This window comes from Ochlerotatus camptorhynchus, unplaced genomic scaffold, assembly GCF_037179485.1.
Source record: "Ochlerotatus camptorhynchus isolate MF236.1 unplaced genomic scaffold, CSIRO-AGI_Acam_v1.1 ptg000220l, whole genome shotgun sequence".
Taxonomy (NCBI): Eukaryota; Metazoa; Arthropoda; class Insecta; order Diptera; family Culicidae; genus Ochlerotatus; species Ochlerotatus camptorhynchus.
The window spans coordinates 5,604,203-5,619,182 of NW_027040710.1; the positions used below are offsets into that span (position 1 = coordinate 5,604,203).

General features: G+C 43.7%; 1 protein-coding gene and 1 long non-coding RNA gene across 8 annotated transcripts in view; one reads left to right on the forward strand and one right to left on the reverse strand.

The window, feature by feature from the left end:
* Nhe3 (Na[+]/H[+] hydrogen exchanger 3) overlaps positions 1-14,980 on the forward strand; it is an 84,146-nt gene that overhangs the window by 34,122 nt on the left and 35,044 nt on the right. The gene's annotated exons all lie outside the window — the stretch shown is intronic.
* LOC135703752 (uncharacterized) lies at positions 14,149-14,568 on the reverse strand. The gene is made up of 2 exons (XR_010517752.1): positions 14,304-14,568; positions 14,149-14,236 (listed from the first exon to the last, which is right to left on the reverse strand). It is a non-coding gene; the product is annotated as an uncharacterized LOC135703752 (long non-coding RNA).

Here is a 14,980-nt window from a genome sequence, read left to right on the forward strand (position 1 = left end):
AAATTACCTTTCTCGTTGGTACAATGTATAACAAGCTCTCAACATTTGATCAAAGGCCAGAAATTTGAATAATCTTCGACCCCCGGTAGCTTTAGTATCCGTCCAAACATTGAGAGAAAAAAATCATGACACAGATCTTTGAGTTCCTTTTTAAGTCCATTAAATTGTATTGTATGTTTTCGATACTAATATTCCGGTAATAAAAAACAAAAACTCCAAGTCCAGGTCTCAGAATTTTTAAAAAAAAACTCTAAAATGTATTCCTAAAACTCTATTTTTTAAGATCGAGATTTTAAGTCCTAGACGCATTCAATTTTCTTTTATGCCCGTGATCATTCCATCTGGGAAAATTTTCCTCATGCCATAATAATGAGATTTTTTCTTAAACTGCGATCTAGAAAAGTTGTCTCAGAGTTATGATTATGAGGTGTTACAGAACTTTCTATTCTTGGGAGGAATGGAGCAAAGTAAAAAGACGACCAGTTCGTTATAGCGACTACAAAGAAGAGAAGAATCTTTTATTAATATACTCATGGCTAACTTAGATCTATGTACATTTAATTCCAGACTGCAGTTCTTCATGTTGCTAAATGCATCGCTTCATATCTATCCAATATCTTCAAAAAATGCTGTCTAAAATCGGTACTTTGAACATTTGTCTCTGTGCCTCTATTTGGCGATCTAATAACAAATTCGTGATCTGCAGAGTGAGGAAATGGAGGTTAGATTTGGAACGTGCTCTTGCTTATTCAATTCATATTTATGTTCCGATATCAAATTTATGTGATCCTTAAATCATTTGTTTTATTTTTAAAAAGCATGGAAAATAGCGGAATAACGGATGATTGGAACCATATCTTTCCGATCAATAAATGTCACTATTGGTCACTTTATTTTTGTTTAAAAGTCACTATTTGGTCACTATTTTCGTAATTTAAGTCACTAAAGTCACTACTATTACATCACATACCCTGATGGATGTTGAACTAAACTTAAACTAAATTAATCCTAAATGAACTGAAATCTACTTAACCTAAATGAACTAACTAAATCCTACAGCTAAACTTATAGTTAAAACTTAATCCTATAAATTGAAAGTGCTCTAAAATCATGTATCAGTACCCCTAATCCTAAGCCAGAGATGAAGAGAGAAATGAGTAGGATGCTGCACGCATGCGCACCACACAATAGCGTCCACTTGTAGTGGTCATTTTGCCATTTGTACATAGATAGGAGATAAAACAAATTGTAAATATAGGATAGTACAAAATATACCGTCGGAAGCGATACATCCCGTTTTTTGCTGTAGTCCGGTCGTAGATTAAAGAGAAAAGTAAACCCAGTCCAGTAGTGCAATTGATTAACATTTTCCTTGAGTGATCCGAAAGTGTTCCTGTGACGACTATTAGTTTAAGTGGTCAAGCAGCATAAAGCAATCTCCGAATCGCGCGTTGTGTGCATAGTGCAAAAGTGCATCAGGAGCAGTTTGTATTACAAAGTGTCCGAGCAAGGTGGAGAAAATTGCAAACACTGGGACTAGTCCCCCCGGTGAATTCATCATCATCTTCTGGGCCGTCGATTGATAGACGGTGGAAAATCCTTCGAAAAGGAACGGGTAAGCCCCATCATTTGGTCCTTCGAGCCGGATCGAAGGTTCCCCCGACCAGAAGGGCAGGTGCGGTGAGTACACCATTTCGTTTCTTCCATGCGCTGGCAATTGTTCGACCTGTAGTTGAGGTCAATAGCTTTGTACGGCTGACCAAAGCCAAGCTATTTGATGCCATTTGAATAGTGCAAATCGAATAAAGGCCTCCACACAGTAGGCAGTTTTTTTTGACCCGTTTGCTTTGGCGAAGCAACGGTGTGCTCGACTGAAGAGATTTAACGGAAAATTAAATGGATTGGAAATCCTAGAACCGCAATTTGATTTGATTTTTCATTTTGCATGTGTGTATTTGATGGTGGTGGGGGGTGGCAAGTTGAGTCGCGTGGGTGGTACGCCCGTGTCGCGAAGGAGTTTTTACGTTCGATTTGCGTACCATCCTCGGGTATTTCGTCCGTGTAGAAAGTGGCACACCGCGACGGGAAGGATTAACACGTACGATTTGTGTCATTTTTCCGATCTCGCGTCGTGTAGAAAACGGTACGACGCGCCGGGAAGGAGTCCGTTAACCGATTTACGTACCGATTTTCCGATTTCGTTTCCGCGTTTTCCGAACTGTGATGGTAGTGAAGTGGGGATTTTGCAGTGAATCAGGATGTCCAGACCAGAGAAGAAGTTGGCCGAATGCCTGATGAAGCGGAAGGCACTACTCGTCGTTCGTGATTCCGTTGAGGCGTTCATCAAGAAGTATGACAACGAGAACGATGTGTACCAGATTCCGATCCGTCTTGAGGCGTTGGACCGTGTCTACAGTGAGTTCCAGGAGCTGCAAGCGGAGATTGAGAAGTACGATGACGCTGAGAAGTTTGAGGAGCATCTGCAAGAGCGAGCAGCGTTCGAAGCGAGATTTTGCACGGCTAAGGGATTTCTGCTGATGAAGCGTTCGACAGATCCCAACCAGACAGTGTTGAATACTTCAGTGACGGCCAATCATCACCCAGTTTCATCCAGTTTCCACCTACGGTTGCTCAAGGTCGATCTCCCTAAATTCGATGGAGACTTTTCCAGATGGCTTTCCTTCCGGGATACGTTCACCTCCATGGTCCATTCCAACGCGGACATTCCGACTATCGCGAAACTGCAGTACCTTCTGCAGTCCCTGGAAAGAGAAGCTCACAAGCCATTCGAGTCGATCGACATAGTTGCGGATAATTATGCGTTAACTTGGGACGCTCTACTGAAACGCTACGATAATAAGCGGTATCTGAAGCGGCAACTGTTCCGAGCCCTGTATGACCTCTCGCCGCTGAAGAAAGAGTCACCCCAAGAGCTGCACGACCTGATTGATGACTACCAACGGCATGTCAAGGCCTTAGCGAAGCTGAACGAACCTGTAGTCCACTGGGACACCCCGTTGATCAACCTGCTATGCTACAAACTGGATCCTACGACCCTCCGAGCCTGGGAGGAGAAGACCAGTAGCAGTGATGATGTCACCTACGGCCAGTTAGTTGATTTCCTGTACCAAAGGGTTCGAATGTTGAAGTCCGTCGTCACCGATCTGCAGCATCGTTCCAATCAACCCGGCCAAGCCAAGGTGGCCGGTTCCAATCCAATCCAGAAGAAGCCATTTAAGATGGTATCCAATTCCGCCACGACCGAATCCAAGAACTCCGCTCCGTACTGTATCGCCTGTCCAGAGAACCACTTCCTATTCCAATGTCCAGCATTTTCCCAGATGTCCGTTCGCCAGCGACGAGAGCTGATATCCCAGAAGCGCCTATGCTGGAATTGCTTCCGCTCTGGACACCAAAGTAGGAATTGTACATCCAAGTACGATTGCCGAACCTGTCACCAGAAACACCATACCCTGCTGCACGAAACTTCAACCACGAAGATACAATCCACTCCAGTAGCTATATCTGGTCAGCCATCCCAACAACCGAATCCATCCACGTCGACTGCCGTCGAAAACCCCGGATCAGTGAATCAGAACCCTCAAGTGAGCTTGTCGGTACAGTCGTACCAATCCACTGTCCTGTTGGAAACGGTTAACCTCCTAGTTGTGGACCAGAATGGGAAGGAGCATTCCGCTCGTGCACTCCTAGATTCAGGATCGATGAGCAGCTTCATCACGAAGAAGCTTGCGAACACACTCAACCTCCGTCGTACGAAAGTAGACATCGCCGTGTCTGGAATCGGTGAAACGTCGAAGCAGATCAAGCGCAAGTTGACTGCTACAATTAGATCCAAGCTACTTTCGTACAGTACTACGCTCGAGTTTCTCATCCTCAAGAAACCCACAGTCTGCCTGCCAACCATGCCGATTGATGTGTCCTCGTGGAAGTTTCCTGATGTCCCGCTAGCTGATCCAAGCTTCCACATTCCAGCCAGCATTGACCTGATTGTCGGTGGAGAAGTGTACCACGAACTGCACACTGGCAGTAAGATTTCTTTCGGTGAAGGGCAGCCTGTATTCGTCGAGACCTCTTTCGGATGGACTGTTTCCGGAAAGGTATCCATCCAATCACCTGAAGTTCCCCGTGTTTGTCACCTCACCACTGTGGACCGTAATCTGGAACAAGCCCTCCAGAAGTTCTGGGAGTTAGAAGCCGTTGAAACCTGTTCCAAGTTTACGGCAGAAGAAAATCTCTGTGAAGAACTGTATGCCACTACCACCACTCGCGATTCGTCGGGTCGTTATATCGTTTCCTTGCCACTCACCCGCGATCCGCTCGTCACTATCGGTGAATCACGTTCTATCGCCGAGCGCCGTTTCCTGAAACTCGAAAAACGACTTAAGCGAGATCCAACCACCAAAGAGGCTTACTGTCGCTTCATGGAAGAATACGAACGCCTGAATCACATGGTGAAACTCCTAGATCCAGTAGACGAAAGCCAGCCACACTGCTACCTTCCACACCATCCGGTATTCAAAGAATCCAGCACCAGCACGAAAGTTCGAGTCGTGTTCGACGCGTCGTGCAAGACGTCATCTGGATTCTCCGTGAACGACCTGCAACTGGTTGGACCCGTCGTTCAGGAAGACCTACTGTCGATCCACATCAGATTCCGCATCCACCAAATCGCATTCGTAGCCGATGTGGAGAAAATGTATTGGCAAATCCTGCTGCATCATCTGTTCCGCCGATACCAACTCATCCTCTGGCGTCCCAGTCCAGACCTACCAATCGCTACGTACGAACTACAAACCGTAACGTATGGTTTTGCATCCTCTCCGTTCCTGGCAACTCGCACCATTCTGCAGATCGCGCAAGACGCAGCCGAGATGTATCCAGCCGCAGCCGCGGTAGCCCAGAAGGATTTTTATGTGGATAATTTCCTGTCTGGTGCCGACGATGTTGAATCCGCTATCCACCTACGCCAAGAAATGTCCGCCATGCTTTCAGCGGCTGGTTTTCCGCTGAAGAAGTGGGCTTCAAACTCGCCTGAAGTTCTAGCCGATATTCCTGAAGCAGATCTAGCATTCGCGCCGTACCATGACCTGCAAGACGACCAATCCGTTTCCACTCTCGGACTCATCTGGGAACCGAGATCCGACATGATGAGCTTCAAGGTTCAGCTGCCATTACCAGCACCCGTTTTGACTAAACGGAAAGTTATGTCCTACGTTGCGCAGATTTTCGACCCACTTGGCCTGGTGGGACCAATAATAGTCATCGCTAAGCTGTTCATGCAGCGCTTATGGGCGCTGAAAACCGAAACAGGAGATTCTTATGAGTGGGATCGTCCTCTTCCTCCACATCTCCAGTCCGAGTGGAAGGAATTCCATGGAACGCTCGATACAATCGCCACACTCCGGATTCCTCGCTGTGTATCGTTGGCCAACACAACATCATTCCAGTTCCACTTCTTCTCCGATGCATCGTTGAAGGCGTATGGATCGTGCTGCTACGTCCGGTCAGAGACTGCCGAAGCCGTTAGAGTCCAGCTATTGACGTCCAAGTCCAAGGTGGCTCCGTTGGCCAAATCGCACACTATCGCACGTTTGGAGTTGTGCGCAGCAGTGTTGTCGTCGAATCTATACGAGAAGGTCGTACATTCCATACAAAGGCCCGCTGAAGTTTTCTTCTGGACTGATTCGTCCACTGTCCTGCATTGGTTGGAGTCATCGCCATCCAGATGGAAAAAGTTCGTCGGAAATCGGGTAGCCAAGATCCAGGAAACCACTGAATCCTGTCACTGGAAACACGTTTCCGGAGTATCCAACCCAGCTGATCCTCTCTCCCGTGGCGTTAATCCAGTTGACATCAAAGACCACTTGCTCTGGTGGAGTGGTCCGGAGTGGTTATCCATGTCTCCATCTGACTGGCCCGTAAGCAATCTGCCCGTCCTTGATCCGCTTTGGATGTCCGAAGCGAGAACCCGAGTAGCCATGATAGCTACTGTTGATGCAAGATTTTCCGATCAACTGTTCAACCGATATTCCAGCTTCAGCAAACTCCGCCGTTCTATCGCATACTGGTTGCGATACTTCCGTGCCTTACAGGCATCCTCGACGAAGACCACCATCGAATCATTCGAAACTATAACCACTGCCGAACTACGAGAAGCAGATCTTGCTTTGTGTCGCCTGGCTCAGCGAGAATCGTTCTCCGAGGAGATATCCAACCTCCTTGCCGGGGAACGAGTACCAACGTCGTCGCCATTGAAATGGCTCAACCCAAGAATAACCAAGGAAGGTGTGATCCGAGTTGGTGGAAGACTCGGCAACGCCGCCGTTTCCGAAGATGCTAAACACCCGATCGTCCTCTCATCAAAGCACCTGCTATCCGATTTGTTGGCCGATCACTACCACAAGACTCTGCTGCACGCTGGTCCCCAGCTGATGCTCGCCACGATTCGCCAGAAGTTCTGGATCATCGGCGGTCGAAACCTTGTTCGCCGTACGTATCACCAGTGCCATACGTGCTTCCGCAGCAGACCCGTCTTGGTACAGCAGAGCATCGCCGATTTGCCCACATCAAGAGTCACTCCGACAAGACCATTCGCCGTATGCGGGATCGACTACAGCGGCCCCGTGTACATCAAGTCGCCGATCCGCAATCGGGCGCCAACGAAGGCATATATCGCCATATTTGTGTGCTTCGCCACTCGTGCCGTTCACATCGAGCTTGTATCCGATCTGTCTACGCCGGCTTTCCTCGCCGCTCTCCGCCGTTTCGTCGCTCGCCGTGGAAGGATGACCGAAATCCACAGCGACAACGGCACCGCTTTCAAGGGTGCAGCTAACAAGCTGCATAGAATCTACGAGATGATGAAGACCAATGAAGCTGATCGGAAGCAAATCCTCGACTGGTGCGCTGAAAATGAGATCGTTTGGCGTTTCATCCCGCCCCGTGCTCCCCACTTTGGCGGTCTGTGGGAGGCAGCCGTCAAATCAGCCAAGAACCACTTGTTGCGTGAAATCGGCACAGTCAACGTCAGCTACGAGGACATGTGCACTCTTCTCATGCAAATTGAGATGTGTTTGAACTCCAGACCACTAGTTTCGATCCCAACTGATCCATCAGACATGGAAGTTCTGACCCCCGGACACTTCTTAATCGGAACCAGCCTCCAAGCCGTCCCTGAACATAATCTGTGCGACGTTCCGGACAATCGTCTAACGCACTGGGAGCTCACACAGAAGCGGTTCCAGAGAATTTGGTCCAGATGGTACCCAGAGTACCTGCAACAGCTCCAGTCACGATCCACGAAGTGCAAGTCAGCAGTCACCATTGAACCTGGACGAGTCGTGGTGATTAAGGACGACAACCTACCACCGATCCAATGGCCGCTCGGGAAGATCATCAAGGTGCATCCGGGCAAAGACGGAGTGGTACGTGTCGTCACCCTGAGGACTGCAAGATCCGAAGCCGTCGTCAGACCAGCCGCCAAGATAGCGCTGTTGCCGATTCCGGAGAACCGAGTTCCAAAATCCTGCGAGTGAGACCTGGTAGAGCACGCCGAAATTTGCTCGAGGCCTTCGTGGGAAACCAGCAGGTAATTGCGGTTCCAATACCCTCTATGTATCTTGTCAAGTCTACCTGGTCTTTTCTATCCCTAGTCGATGACACCAACGAAGAGCAATGGACATTGCTTATCACCAACTCTCTCTGCGTCGAGTTCAGTAACCCCGGTAGCCACAACAAGCCGAACGTTACCGACCACTCACGTCGTCCAAATTTCGCTGTCCAAGCCGAAGCGAAACGATTCGTTGAGCTGTAATTCCGAGAGCAGGAGAGAAATTATTTTTGAATTTGTAAATAGTGTTGAACCAACCTAAAGGGTGATACGGTCAAAATTTGGTCAAGGGAAAACGCGGGTAAATCGGTGAAATCGTTTATTTAAAAAATCAAATTAAATTTCTTTTTCAAGTTCAATTAGTATAAAATTCAGGAAAAATATTCAGTTTGGCTTCCGCTTTTCCAAATCCAAATTGCCGGGCCTTACGCTTGACCCCTGCCATCAGATTTTGTACAGCCACCTTGTCCACCTTCTTCGCCGCAGAAAGCCAGTTTGCCTTGAACTGCTGCTCGCCCTTAGCAGTTTTTTTGGTCTTCTTTAGGTTCCGCTTGACAATAGCCCAGTATTTCTCAATTGGGCGGAGCTCTGGCGTGTTGGGAGGGTTCTTGTCCTTGGGAACCACCTGCACGTTGTTGGCGGCGTACCACTCCATGGCCTTTTTACCGTAATGGCAAGATGCCAAATCCGGCCAAAACAGTACGGAACAACCGTGTTTCTTCAGGAAAGGCAGCAGACGTTTATTCAAACACTATTTCACGTAAATTTCTTGGTTGACAGTCCCGGAAGCTATGAAAATGCTGCTTTTCAAGCCACAGGTACAGATGGCTTGCCAAATCAGATATTTCTTTGCGAACTTTGACAGTTTCATGTGCTTGAAAACATCTGCTACCTTTCCCCTTCCTTTTGCCGTATAAAACTCCTGTCCCGGAAGCTGCTTGTAGTCGGCTTTGACGTAGGTTTCGTCGTCCATTACCACGCAGTCAAACTTCGTCAGCATCGTCGTGTACAGCCTCCGGGATCGCGCTTTGGCCGTCGTATTTTGTTTATCATCGCGATTTGGAGTCACTACCTTCTTGTAAGTCGATAGTCCGGCTCGTTTTTTGGCTCGATGCACGGTTGTAGACGATACACCCAGCTTATTTGCGGCATCTCGGAGAGAGAGGTTAGGGTTTCGCTTGAAACTACCGGCAACTCTCTTTGTCGTCTCAGCGGCTTCCGGTTTTCGATTTCCCCCCGATCCAGACTTCCTGGCTGTCGACAAACGTTCCCCAAACACTTTAATTACATTTGTAACGGTTGATTTGGCAACTTTTAGCGATTTTGCCAACTTTGCGTGCGAGTAGCTCGGATTTTCGCGATGCGCGAGCAAAATTTTGATACGCTGCTCTTCTTGCTTGGACGGCATTTTGACAACTGAAGAGTGAATTCCAAAATCAAAATAGGAGCAACATTCTACACACACACACCTTCAAAATGAGGGGTGTTCAGGTTTTTTAAATGCAAAATTGAAAGAAATACGTCAAGTTGATATTGACCAAATTTTGACCGTATCACCCTTTAGTTAGTTCAAGGTGGCCGGAATGATGGATGTTGAACTAAACTTAAACTAAATTAATCCTAAATGAACTGAAATCTACTTAACCTAAATGAACTAACTAAATCCTACAGCTAAACTTATAGTTAAAACTTAATCCTATAAATTGAAAGTGCTCTAAAATCATGTATCAGTAACCCTAATCCTAAGCCAGAGATGAAGAGAGAAATGAGTAGGATGCTGCACGCATGCGCACCACACAATAGCGTCCACTTGTAGTGGTCATTTTGCCATTTGTACATAGATAGGAGATAAAACAAATTGTAAATATAGGATAGTACAAAATATACCGTCGGAAGCGATACATCCCGTTTTTTGCTGTAGTCCGGTCGTAGATTAAAGAGAAAAGTAAACCCAGTCCAGTAGTGCAATTGATTAACATTTTCCTTGAGTGATCCGAAAGTGTTCCTGTGACGACTATTAGTTTAAGTGGTCAAGCAGCATAAAGCAATCTCCGAATCGCGCGTTGTGTGCATAGTGCAAAAGTGCATCAGGAGCAGTTTGTATTACAAAGTGTCCGAGCAAGGTGGAGAAAATTGCAAACACTGGGACTAGTCCCCCCGGTGAATTCATCATACCAATCTTCTGGGCCGTCGATTGATAGACGGTGGAAAATCCTTCGAAAAGGAACGGGTAAGCCCCATCATACCCACTACCAGCCCTGTCCTTGTTACTTTTTATGCCTTGTTGATAGTGACAAGACTCGGCTTTGTCCACCGTGGATGATGTTGAAGCAAGGAAAAAATGAGTTAGCTAGGCTTCATCTATGTGATTCCTAATCTTCTATTCGTTGTTCTCTAGTTTGAAGTGGTTAAGACTAGGGCTCTGATGTCATTACTTAATTTTGTTGCTAAGGAATCCAATTTTAACTGAAAGGGGGGGGGGGCGCTTTTGGAGAGTGTTTTGCTCACTCTTCGAAGGGTTTAAATTGCGGGACCTTTCAATTACAATCAATTCCTTGCGATGAAGGCAAGAATGACAACTGTATCAAAACCGAATACTTCATCATTTCTCAATAGTGATGGAGTAATACGACATGCACTAAACTAAGGATACGGGATATACTACAATAGATCAAATTACTAGTCGCAGTAGTTTTATGTCCCGAACAGAGAGAAAAAGTAGGTTTCCCATGTAGAGATGGGAATGAATCTTTTATCAGGTGGATTATTCGAGAGGTGATTTTAGGCAAATTTCATTAACATTAGTACCTTTAACTAAAGACATTTGTTCTCACTTTTCATAATAATTAATGATGATAAGGCATCAATGCCTTTCGCGCTGTGTTATAGTCACTATAGTAAAAAAAAACAACAACAAATCAATCATTGTGCAATTAGCTTTATTCAGAATCATAAAATATAAAAATTTAATCAAATGAAAATCATCGTTCATTGAGAGTATTTAATCTTTAACGCTCTGCTCGTAGCTCGCATAAGTTTCTCAAAGTGGTTTGGATGTTTCAGCATTATTTTTTAATACAAATCCTTCAATCCAGGGGATCAACGGCGCTACATTGGTCGTAATCAACGGATTATAAGACCCGCAATCCGTTCCGTAAGCATTAACCCCGAATATGATCTTTTCGTCGCGGCTCAGCAGGGGACCGCCTTGATCAATTTCGACCAAATCAGGAACCAAGCGATAGTCTGTGCCGATGCAGCTCATTGAATCACCTAGTCCTTGTGGGAATTTGGAAGCATATCCTATGTCGTTGGCTATTTCCTGGTCATCACAACCGGGCTTCGAAGGAAGAAAGATTTGCAATTTTTGTGGGTAAGGTGCTTTTGGGGTTCTACATGAAAATGTCTCCGGTACTGTTTGATGGTCACGCAGAGCGCTAGGATACGGAAGACATGCGGGGGCAATCCATTCCGCTGGGACTAAATACCGATCAAGGCGGAGAAGAGCCACATCGTTATAGTAAGATCCTTGCTTGAATTGGGGATGTCTTTCTATTTCTACTATCTCTGCCCACCGATCTATGAAAGAAATTCTGGTAGGTGATTCCCCTTGAGAGTTGGAGGTGCATCGTGCCGATGTGATGACAACATTGTAATCTACAAAAGTGCCTCCACATGCACCATCTGTCCTTGAATTCTTCCAATGCAGGTTAACTCTACTAAAGTATGGATCAACCACTTCTGTTTCGCCTTCCATTTGTTTTGGCTCCATGTAGTCTCTATATTTCTGTATGCATTCTGGAATGTATGATCATTAAATAAGTATTAAAATCTCTGTTTAATATTTGATTACTTACCCAAAGGATCCAGGGAGTCTTTTACAACAGATCTGATCCAATTGAGATGAGGTTCAATTTTTTGATATACTCCGAAAGATCCATCGTCACAGAACTTCCCAAATGACGTAACTCCGATCAAAAAATGAGCAATTTTTTGATAAGTGAACAGCGAGGTCTGTAGTGGTCCTCCTGATTCATCCTGACAGGGATCGCTATGAGGACTTGTAGCACACAACTGATCAGCGCGGATTCCATCGGGAAGTTCTTGATCGGCTGGATAAGCCGAAGCACATGTGTGTGCATCTACTAAGGTGAGCCGTGCTTTCAGTAGATCAGGACTATTCTGTCCAGCATATTCGGTGTAACCAATCCCAGCTACGTCAAACCAGTCATATGGATAAACTTCTTTGGACCAAATACATGCTGGACATACCCCTGGAGTAAGCCTAGATATATATGAACATATTAAGGATTTCTGTTTTCATAGCAAAACATTTAAAAACATACTCAACTTTTTCCTCCAACTCCACCAGCGCTAGATCATTGTACCGTTCGTGTTGTTTACGATCCGGATGCGTAATTACCCGCTTTACTTTGATCTGCTGTGCGTAGTGATCATCGGTAGTCAATTTCAGGTGGATATCACCCAATCGAACCACATCCGGAGGATTGCTAGAAAAAAATTACACAGAAAAACGCTTTAACATATGTTCGATGGTCAATCCGCCGCAGCCGTACCTAATACCACTGGAACTATGCTGAGAGCAATGAGCAGCAGTCAGCACGAAACGTTCCGTTATCAACGATCCACCACACTTCCAGTCGATCGTGCCGGACGGAGTCGTCCAACCTAGCATAGCCATATGAGGAAACTCGGTTGCATTTATGGTAGTGTCAAAGAAATCGGCCATCTGATGTTTGTCTACGATGCGCTGGTGGAAGCGGGAATGGCAGTCTTTGGAGAAAGAAAATCGTAAAACATACAAGGTCTTAGTTACAGCTCCAGTGATGTCTGCTTATCAGGTTAATGTACCCTTAATCCTTGCAAAACGCTATGCAAGTATTAATACCTACCGACTACTATGGTAATAAAAATTGAAATACTTCTCTGTACATTAACAAAACTCTATCATTTTGACAAACATTTACAAGTCGTGAATCAGCATGGTTTAAATTTATTGTGTGTTAATAGTTTTTAATAAACGTTATATGTTGTTGAATGATAAACGTATAGGGTAAACGCACCAATAGTGGAGGTACGTTTACCCTAGGTATTGGTGAGGCATGCATTGGAATCTAATCTGATAATTTACTCGTTGATTGACTGATTGCAACATATAGAATTTATCATCGATTTTTTTCTTTGGGAAAAGCAAACAAGTACCGGTTATGTTTAGCCAATCTTCAAAAGGCAAAAACAGCAAAATTTCGGTAAAACCGGTTTATTATTTCCACTAGTTTTTCTCCACGACACTAAAATGCTTCAGACAGGATTATTTAAATTCAGGTTTGTTCCGAGAACGGCTTGAAAATTGACGTCACTGATCTTCATCTCCTTACACTTTGATTTTGCTATTTGCATTTTAATTTTATTTTAGCATAGCAATACTTTCTACTTTCACAATTAAATAATTTGATCAAATCGACGCCAAATAGCGAAAAAATAAACAAATTCCAGATTTAGCCTCTCAGAATTCCATGAAACTACGCATAGTTGTTCGCTAGGGTCAATGAACCAAGTTTGAGCTGGAATTCGAAAAAGTTAAAAAAAAATACTTAAAGCTGATGTTCTACAATTTTGATCAATTTTAGAGTGTTCATTGTGCTCAATATCAGAAACAATTGTCATTTTTTGATAAGCTTTCAAATAAACATTAGTTTATTGATCTTAAAAATATAGTTTTTTTTTGTGATTGAACTGATAAAAATTTGTTTATTTTCCTTTTTTTGTCGAAAATAAGTGATATTTTTTTCCTGAAAAGACATTCCAGTTTCATAAAACTTTGTCTTAGACGTCATTTAGATTAAATAATCCGTTTTTTGATTTATTGAAAAACTATCGAATACGCCACTTTGAAAAAATGGTATCGAGTTCTAGTACAAACTTGGTGAACAATTATGCGAAGTTTCATGGAATTCGGTAAGGGTAAAATAAATCGATTCGTCAGTTGGCGTCGATTTGCTTGTTTTCTTGTTATAGGGGAGCTCTTAATAAGTTGTGGGATGAAATTGTTGCGCAAGGCTATCTTAAATTCTTAAGCCCCACGCACATTCCATTCGTTAGTGATACGTTGTGGAAAATGTTACTATTAGAAAATAAATTTAGTTGCCTTTTTGCCGCAATGTATCACTAACGGATGCAATCGTTAATGTTAGCCACTTTTCCACACTTCTAAAGATGAGAAAACATATCAGCATTATTTTTTCATCGATATTTCTGCACAAATGCATGGGTTTTGGAAATATTGTAAAATTACAAATTGAAAATAAACAATTTACCCGATATGCATTAATTTTCCAATGAAATAATCCTTTGGACCAATATTTACCCACCCACCATGCAATGCGATGTTTCGATTTATAGTTTATATTTTACAATAATAATACTATGAATAAACGATACATTATTCGAGAATTGATCCATACACTGATTTATTCTCACCTTGCAAATCTCTTCGATTGTAATAATCACTGGGCATCGTACTGGTAAACACTTCATCCAACTTTTCTTTTATCTCGTCAAGTTCATCTTCAATATGGGGACTTGCTGCAAAGGTACACAATGATAGAAATGAACGAATTGTGATCCAACATCTAATTTTAGAGTAACCCACCACTAGTTAAGTGCGGAACTATGGCCAGTATCCACACTAGAATGCTTATAGTTAACAACCACTTTTGTTCACTTTTGTACAACATCCTGACTGGTTCAAAGCTTGGATGCGAATGAAGAATTTGGTTATGTTAATTGTGGTTAAATAGCAACACGTCCGGAAAACGTTTTCGTAATTCTCAAATATAGCCGGGGATTCTCCTTGTGTGAATTTTGTTTATTCCTTTCTGCTGAATCCTATAACGTCTGCGCTTAGCAAACTGGTTAGACATAATGAAATTGCTTGAATGGGAACATCGGGTATGATTTTGAAACTGACAAATTTCACGCCAACTAATTTAAGTTGGCAGCACACTCTCAGATTCCAATGAAACTTTGTGGGTGTACAGATTTTGTCTACTTATGCAACTTTGCATACTTATTTTCCTTAAAACAAATCTAGACTACCATTTGCACAGGGTGGACATTCTTATCAACTATTTCCACAGAAAATTATAACTCAAATATAATAAAAAAATACAAAAATATTGCCAAGAGTGATTTTTAGATAATTATAGGAATTTTCATAAGAAAATGTAAAAACATTTAAATATAATTCCTACACTAAAAACTTATAAAAGCTGTAATTTTTTGAAAATTATTATTTTTTATTTATAAAAAGGACAGCCTACAGGAAAA